The sequence below is a fragment of the Chaetura pelagica genome, unplaced genomic scaffold, assembly GCF_000747805.2.
Source record: "Chaetura pelagica isolate M959 unplaced genomic scaffold, ChaPel_1.0 scaffold3, whole genome shotgun sequence".
Classification (NCBI taxonomy): domain Eukaryota; kingdom Metazoa; phylum Chordata; class Aves; order Apodiformes; family Apodidae; genus Chaetura; species Chaetura pelagica.
This window is the reverse complement of record NW_009952974.1, coordinates 3,739,818-3,748,465: the sequence shown is the minus strand read 5'-3', so window position 1 is coordinate 3,748,465 and position 8,648 is coordinate 3,739,818.

Below are 8,648 nucleotides of genomic sequence, written 5' to 3'. Positions count from 1 at the left end.
CTGGAACACTTGTAATGCAATATCTATTTGTTTTTTAACCTACCTGTGAGATAGGGACCTACTATTTATCTCACTTTTACAGCTGGGGAACTGGAGTATTCTGGAATACTGAACAGCACACAGGAATCTGCAGGAGGGTGCTGAAGCTGGGTCTCAATTCCCATGAAAACCACTGAGCTCTAGTTTATGCTCTGCCTGTCAGGTTCTTTCTAAATTCCTCCTGCCTCCCTGAGGAAGCTCAGGGCATTTCCTTCGCTATATAAGGTGAGGTTTGGCTTCTTCAAGGGGGAAAGCTCAAGCTTGTGCTGGAGAGAGGAAGGTGATGTATCTCTGGGGGAAGACAGGGAAGGAGAGCATCCCCCAGGTAGGGATGCCAGCAACATTTCTTCAGTGACCCTGGCTTCTCTGATGCTGGCACAGGCTAGTAGAACCTCTGGGCAAATCCCTACTTTTTCTGTGTCCTGAGCCTGCTCTTTTTGGTAGAGTTGATGAGAGCACCCAGGTTGATGATAAACCTCTCTGCCCAGCCACTGGCTTCACATCTTCTGCCACCATGCTGTGTCCCTGTGCTGCCTAGGTTCCCTCAAAGAGGGGGAGGCCATCCCAGCCTTGTGAGGGGCACCAGTGTTTTGATTTTGGGGGAGGAAGCTGTGGCAAAGCCCGCAGAGGAATTTATTTTGTTAGCATGGTGAACAGTAGAAATATGAGTTTTATTTCTCAGAATGTATCCACATTTATAGGGTGCTATATTTAAAAAGCAGAAAAATGAGTCATGGAGAGTTATGCTAATATTCAGTATTTATGTCTACCTCTTGTGAGGCTGAAGGCAGCAGGAGTTGAGTAACACTGGTGTGAAGTGTCTAGAGGATTTACAGATCAAACTGAAGCCTGCTGAAGTCAGCTCTAAGTCACACTGTGCCTTGCTCAGGGCCTGTTTCTTGCACCTTGTGTTGGTTACAGTGAAATACTCTTCTGGGAAAAGCCTGGAAAGCTCTCAGTGCTGTCAGCTTCTGTGGGCTTGGGTGGGTACTCACTGAGCCCTGTGAGGGCTGCAGCAGAGATCTCACCTCCCCAGTATTCCCCTGCCCTGGCAATTACTGCTCCTTCAATGGAGAGTCACAGCCCAGGGAGGGATGTCCCTGTGCCTGCAGCACCACAGGGGTGGAGTGGACAGAGCCTGAGCACATCTCAGCTTCTGCCGGCTCCTCTGCAAGAGTGGTGGGCCCAAAAAGAAGTAAGGTTGAGGTCTGTGGCAATACAAGCGGCTGCACCTCCTTTCAGAGCCTGCTAGGGACAGAGGGATGTTGGGCTTCAGAGATTTTTGCTAATGGCTTGTCTTGACACTAATTTAGTTGGCTTGCATGTAATTATTAAGTGCAAGAGGGTTTTGGTTTGTTCTTTTTAAAAGTTTCTTAATGAAATACTGTTCAATTTGAGAGTGCCAGTGAATTCAGTTTTCCAAATGTCTGTTTGCCAGTGTGGCTCAGCTCTGGTTGCAGGAAGGACTGGGGCTGGGATTTCATTGTTGGGTGGGCTAAGAACTGAGGATGGAGATGGAGTCATTATGACCAAACCCAGACAGCATGGTGTGCCCAGAAAATGCATATGAGGTAACAGTAAGGTGCTGTGTAGCTCCTTTATTTTGCTCACTCATTTGAGAGGAGGAGTTTCCAAAGTGAGCAGAAAATAATTATCTAAGTGAAATTGTCAGGTTTATTTGGCTTCTTAGGTGTTTTTGTTATTGTGTTGGTTTGGTGGTTTTCTTTGAGAATTGGTCATCAGTATGAAAAAAGCCTATTGAAGCTTCCTTCAGTATATTTGTGAGGGGTACACTGGAAAACAGAAAAGATGAATAGTGTAAAGCTGGTTCTGCAAACAAATGCTTGCTCCTCTTGCAAATGTAAGAGGGGCTGAAAAGTTTTTGAAAAGGAATCTGTTATTTGCATTGCTGGAAGCACAAAGCCTAGGGTTGAGTCTGTTATACAATAGCTAGAACAAAGACCCACCCAACCCAAGTTAAATGGATGTTAATGGACATTGGTGCAGAACCTCATCCATTTTTTTTCTTGAACTGGCATTCCCACTTAAGGGCTTTGTAAAGCATCCACTGTAGCATGTCTCCAAGTCTGCTGTCACTCCATAAAAGCATTTAGAGGATTTTTCTTCTGTAAGTTTGAGAGCCTATGATACAACCAGTTGGTTGTTGTGACACAGAGACTCCAGAAAGGTATGAAATGACAAAAAGTAATGAGATACAGGTGGAATTTAATCTCTCAGGCCCATCCAGACACTATTATCAGCTCTGTCATCTGTACTTAACATACCCAAATAGCTCTTGAGTGGTCTGCATAGGCAGCTGGCAATTGAGTAGAGATTGTGATCTTCAAAAAAGTATGTATCTGATGTCTTGTGTAATACTTGGTGTGGAAGTATTTGTGCCACCAGTGTTGAGTACAAGACTTCCCAGGTGGGGAACATCTATCTGTAAATTAGGACTCTTCCAGAAGAAGTTACTTGGCACCCAGCACTTGATTCCAGAAGGAGTCATGAAGGGCATTCACAGAACTGGTTCTGTGGGACAATGAATGAGAAAGGGGGAGAACACCGAAGAAATTCCCTTGATGTCAGGAGTGCTCATTGCTGCAGACTGGACGTTGGTTTGATGGCTGCTGGCATTTGGTGGGGACAAGAGTCCCCAGCTAACCTTGGAGGAGGAGACATGTGCTACTGCTCTGGCAAAATCCCAAGCTGTTGCAAATTGATTTTGTGAAATGACAGTGCACCATGGAGTGTTGCCATCATGGCTCTGAGTAGTATATGGTCTTGCTGCTAAATGCCTTGCCTGGCCACCAGTCTGCAGCTGACATAACCATCCTTGGAGAGCAAGGCAGGTATTGCCTGAACCCATCCTCTGCATGCCCTGCTTTGCCACCACTCTACCTTAGTGGTAGCTGGTGAAAGATTGGATTCAAAGTCTGAAGGTTACAATGAGCTTTAGTGGTGATGCAGACATGAATGAGTACCTGCAGCTCTTCCCTCAGAAAATAATTGTAGCTCAAGGGCAGAGGCCTGGGAGAGACGCTTCAGTTTCCTCAACGCGCTGTAAATGGTCTTAAATTTAATCTTTAAATTTGCAAAACAGCAAGCACAAGGAACTGAGCAGACCACTTGCTTTTCTTGAAGGTTGGTCTGGTCTGAAAAGCTCTGTTTAAATGCTCTGATGAGCATTGTTCCCTCTGGACATTGTGCAAAAGGGCTTCATGTGGCACAGAGATGCTGATGAGATGCTGCATCACATCTGTCCTGTGAGCTCTGAGTGTTTTGGTACGTGAGATTTTCCTGTGGAGTATTAAGTCCATCTTCAAAAGTTTAACTTGGACTGAACACCTGGGGAGAGTGAAAAGTGTTTTCATGTTTATCAGCAAAGTTAGCAATGGGGATATATAATCTCATAATCTTTTTGTAATGTAGCGAGTCAGTTTAATTAAGCATCTGGGATTTGAATTATTAAATAACAGAACAGTTTCAATCTACTTTTCTGTCGGTAAAGATCTCCAGCAACCCATTTTTATTCCTTAGGTTTTTCGATTAGGAGCTTCAGAAACTGTTTGAATCTCAGAAGGATGACTTAGTGGTTTTGGAAGAGCAGAAAAATACAACTCTTTTCCTAAGGTCTCCAGAGCACAGCAAGTCACTCCCTGTTGTTTACATACCAGCCTCACGAGACTATGGGAATAAATGTTAGGTTGTCGAAGCAAAGCAGAAAAATTGCATTTTTAGGTATATCCTGTGTTGAAGCATCTGTTGGGTTTTGTGCAGTGTAAGAATAAATCTTTTTGCTGCACGAAACACTGGGAGCAGTCCTCTGGTTTGAAGATCAGATTGCAACATCTGTTTTTTGGGGCCAATAAGATAAAACTCATGTTAGTTGCAGTTCACATGGGCTTGGGAAGGCTCTTGGACAGGTGCATGGGTCTAGCTGAGAAGTGGGATGGGAGAAAGAGGAGTTGTCTAAGCTGAAGAGGTGAAGGGTTGCTGGACTCAAGTGGTGGGTGAAGGTCTGTCACCTTCAAGGCAATAGAACAGGGGGCCAGAGAAGGTGAGGAAGAGCCTGCTTGTGTCCATGATGGGGGCAGAGGGGCAGGCAGCCCTGGGCAGGGTGTCCTTATGGACAATGGCAGGCAAGGCACTTGCAGATGAAGCCGCTTGGCCCCGACAAGCTCCAAAAATGCTTCCCAGCCGCAGGCTCTGGCTTTCCAAGCCCTCTGACCCCAGGCTAAGCTGCTCTCCCTCCCATTTGAGATGGTGCACTTCAAAAGCCTTGTCAAGTGGAGGGGTGGGTGGACACAGTGGGTGGAGCTGATGACCCAAAATATCATTTCCCCTTCCTAAAGCTGGGCGTGTACCAAACTTGGGTCTCAGTGTGGTAAAAGAATATGAACCAGAAGTGCTGAGAGATGCAGTGGTTAAATTGAAACATGCTGTGGCAGGATGAAAGTAATCTTGTCCCTTACCAGCCCTTAATGCTTTGAGGCTTTTTTTTTTTTTTTTCCAGTGGCTGCAGTCCATGCTGTCTCTATCTGTACTTTTAATAGAGAGATTTTTATACACAGAAACCTGTCAAGACATCATCAGGGTACACCATCCCATGTTGTGTTACAGGTCACAAAGTCAAGATAAAATATAAGGATATCTACAGTTGTCTTTCAGTTCAAATTACATTTTTGCAGTGCCCTTGAATGTATTGAAGTATATTTAAAAGTTGCATGTGTGGAGTGAAAGTCCCTTAGGGAAAACTCAACAGTGCAAGGAAAGGCCAAATCAAAATTTCTTGCTCTTTCTGTGAGTCTGGTATGTAATATATGATGCAAATGAGAGATTCGCCTGAGTTGCCAAGACCAAGGCTAGCATCTCTTTGCTTTGTGTTTATAAGTAATGGCACTATACAGGCACATGAGATCTACCATAAGGTCAGAGCAACACAACACTGCATCCCACTTCTTGAGAAAAGACCTTGATTTCTTGACTCCATGATGGCCTTGCAGCAGAATAGCTGCACTTCACAGCTGTGTGGTGAATACAAGAAAAAATGCCTTTTCCTGGGTTCTGATTTAGTGACATTTGGGGAATAGAGTGACAACTCTTAGCCAAGATCTGTAGGGGGTTAAAACTCAGCAGAAGCTGAGCAAGGAAACTGTTCACACAGGAGTGCAGAGTGATTGAACCAAAGTGATGCCCTGGAAGAGCTAATCAAGGATCAGGGATTCTTCTTTGAAAGTAGTTCTTGATTTGACCTGGAGAGTCTAGACTCAGAAACTTGATCCAGTTCCTTTGCTTTGTTCAGTTCATGTGTTATCTTACCTGAGAAACAACTTGTCCCATTGCCAGGTAACACAGAGTCCTGGATGGGTGTGGTACATGCAGGTACAACTGTATGTAGTATCACTCACATGTAAGGAAAAGTCAGTGTGTCCAGACCTAGTAAACGATGAGTCAGTGTGGTGATATCAGTGTTTAACTAATGTTTTATCCTCTTGTCCCATCAAAGTTCTTTGTCTGACCCTTTGCAAATGCAGAGTGCAGTGTTTGCTCTCTGTGTTGCTGCAGGCAGGTAGGTCCTCAGTGGGTCAGGTGCAGCCCAGCACGTTTGCTCTTCCCTCTGAGACATCATTCCCTCAGGGAATCTGACTGCAGAGTTTCTGGAAATCTGTTAGTGCCAGCCGTGTGATTTGACAGAAAGCATCATCTTTGATGAGGGACACTGGGAGGCTGAGTTACCTTCAAGGCTGACTTCTGAAATGGGTATAACTTTGTGTTTCTCTCATGGGGATGCCAGTACCAGTCTATAGGGCAAAAGCAGAAGATATTACTGTTTTGTGTGTGTGAAAGATGCTGTGTGGTGATGGCAGCAGAGGGTGTGCCTCTCCCCCTTGCCTTTCACTGGGAGAAGACTCCACTGTTGCTTTTCCTCTTTTTTTTTTCCCAAATGGCAATGATTTTTGAGGGGTTTTATCTTTTTCTGAAATGAGGAAATTACTGATGTGATTGCACAGAGGTAGTGGTGGTTGGAGCTCTGCTGTTGCTTCATTCCTTGGAGGTGCTTTGAGAGTGCAAAACCCTTTTGAGGTATCGTTTCCCATAGCATGCTAATCCACTGAAGTGCTGTCAACTCGCTTGCTGGCACTGTTTAAATCCATAATGCAGCACCACCTGCCAAACCACAGGGCATAATGGAAGTGTTAATGAATGTACATATATAACCTCCCACGCTGCTGCAAGTTGAATGACTTAAAAGTTGAGGCAGAGGGTTTAGACTGAGCATGGAAGGAAGCAGGTTTAGGGTGTTTTGTTGCAGGTTTGGGCTGAAACTGGGGGTTAGGGGTGGCCACAGGGGTCTGAAGTTGGGTCAGCTGACCTATAGGGTGCTTTCAAAGTTGTGTTGATTTTCAGCTGCTGCTCTCTGATATATGGAACCATCCACTGTGTCAGCTGAGAAGAAACATGACTGTCCACAGCAAAGCACAGGTACTGAGCAGCACCAGCTGGGACCCCTGTACATCTTTTCTGGAGAGATATCCTCAGAGATGCTTCTCTGGTGCTGGCAGGTTAATTGCACAGAATATAGAAGGGACAGCTCAAGTCATGGGTGGGTAAACTATGTTTCTTGAGGATGTTTTGGCCACTTGCTTGCTGGTCTGAGGGTCAAGGTGTGTGTTTGCTACTGGAAGGGCTTGCTCAGGCTGGCAGGGAGGAGGACAGCAGGGAAGAAGGTGACAGACAAGGAGGTTGCCAAAGAGAAGAGCTGAGAAGTGGGGCAGGGGCTGGCCTGGCATGTGGCTAGAATGCTGATCCTGTCCTCAGGCAGTTCATGGTGACGCTGCGGCTTCACAGAGCCTTGTGTCACTATGAGAAGGGCAGAGGAGGGGGTTGTGCTGCCCCCCCATCCTGCTTCTCGCCCCAGTACCCAGCCCCAAGCTCTGCTCATGCTCCTCCTTCAGACAAGGCCGTTGGTTTTGCCAAGTATGGAGCTGCTTCCCCAGCACGTTGTACGTAAATAAGAGGCTCATGCTCTTGGCAGACACTGTAACAAGCCTGGAAAAAATTACTTGTTTTGGGTCCTGGGCCAGTGATGAGATCTTGGAGTCTTCCAAGTGACAGAGTAATGACATGGACCTGGGAAATGCCTGGAAAATAGCCTGCCATGTGGTTCTGGGATTTAAAGTAATGAAATTCTACCTAAAATCTGCCAAGTGCCTATTAGGGTAAACCAAGGAAATGGTATTTATGTGAACGTGGGAGATGGCTGTTCCTTCATCTTCTGAAGTTCATGCTGGTGAAGCTCTACTAATGCTCCAGTGTCACCGACTAGCATGCTCTGTGCTCTTCTCTACTTGTAAATGAGTGTTAAGTGGGTTGCGAGGAGCCAGGAGGACTGTCCTCAACCCCAGGAGCCTGGGAGGATTGACAGAGAGCCCTACAAGCTTGCCCTGTGCCCTGGGGTGTGAAAGTGTTGCAGAAACACCTGTGCTGCCCCATCGGTCACAGGTAGTTTCAGGGAACGCTGCAATGCAGAGAAGGAATGGGCAATCTGGCTGTTTTTTCCATAGGATATGGACAACAATAGTCAGAGCATCAGCATGGGACTTGATGGGATTCACTCATCCCCTTGTGGAAATGTGATTACCAGGGACCTTCACAGCCTTCATCTCTTTACAGCTGTTTGAAGAGATGCAGTGTGCATTTGCTAGGAGGGACAGGAGTCTTTAAAAAGCCATTTACATCCTGAAAGACATCTGGTAGCAATGCTAGAGATGTAAAAAGCATTACATTCCAAATTGAGCCTGACTGGAAGACAAACTTGGAGCCAAATGCACTGATGAATCTGCAGGAGGGTGACTGGAATGAGATGGCCCTGTACCCTAGAAAGCATCTGTAGGTGCCATGAAGTCTGTGCCTTAGCTCAACCGTGCCCTGTGCGCGGTGTGATGTCCATCAGACTGCAGTGCAACCAGCCATCAAGGAGCTGGGTGCACAGCATGGTCAGGCTACTGTCAATCACCCCTTGTTTTGGCAGAGAGTTGAGGGGAAGGCAGGGTGGAGCTGTGAAGACAGTCCATGCTAGGCAGTTCTTGGTCCTGCCTGGGATCCCCTCACCAGCTCTGTGCTGTAGTGCATGGATTCGTTGAATGCCCCGTGTCCGCTTTCCCAGGGCGAGGCTGACTGAGGCCAGGAGGGCTGTGCTGCACACATCTGGCTGGGCCATGCACATCTGGTGGTGTTGCCAGCTGCAGGGTTGTGTGCAGGCAGCAGAAGCATCTGGCTGCATTGCCTTAACACTGGGCTATTGCTTTGGAAACCTTGCTGAGCAGTATGAGAGCAGCAAAACCAGGCAGGGCAGTGGATTTGGGGTCTTTTTATTGGCGTGTCAGCAGGCTGGGATGTGTAGGAGGGAAGCTGCCCATTTCCAGGGATTGTGCGAGCAGGAAGGGCAGCTATTGGAATTTGAAGCTGCTTCCTCCACTGCAAATTTGTTCTTGTTGTGTTATCTCTGGTTGGGCAGGGCAGGGGAACATCTTGGCTATCTGGTTTTTTGCTACAGTATGTTTAGGTCAGCTTCATTGGTTCCATGATAACATGGGAGAGGCATT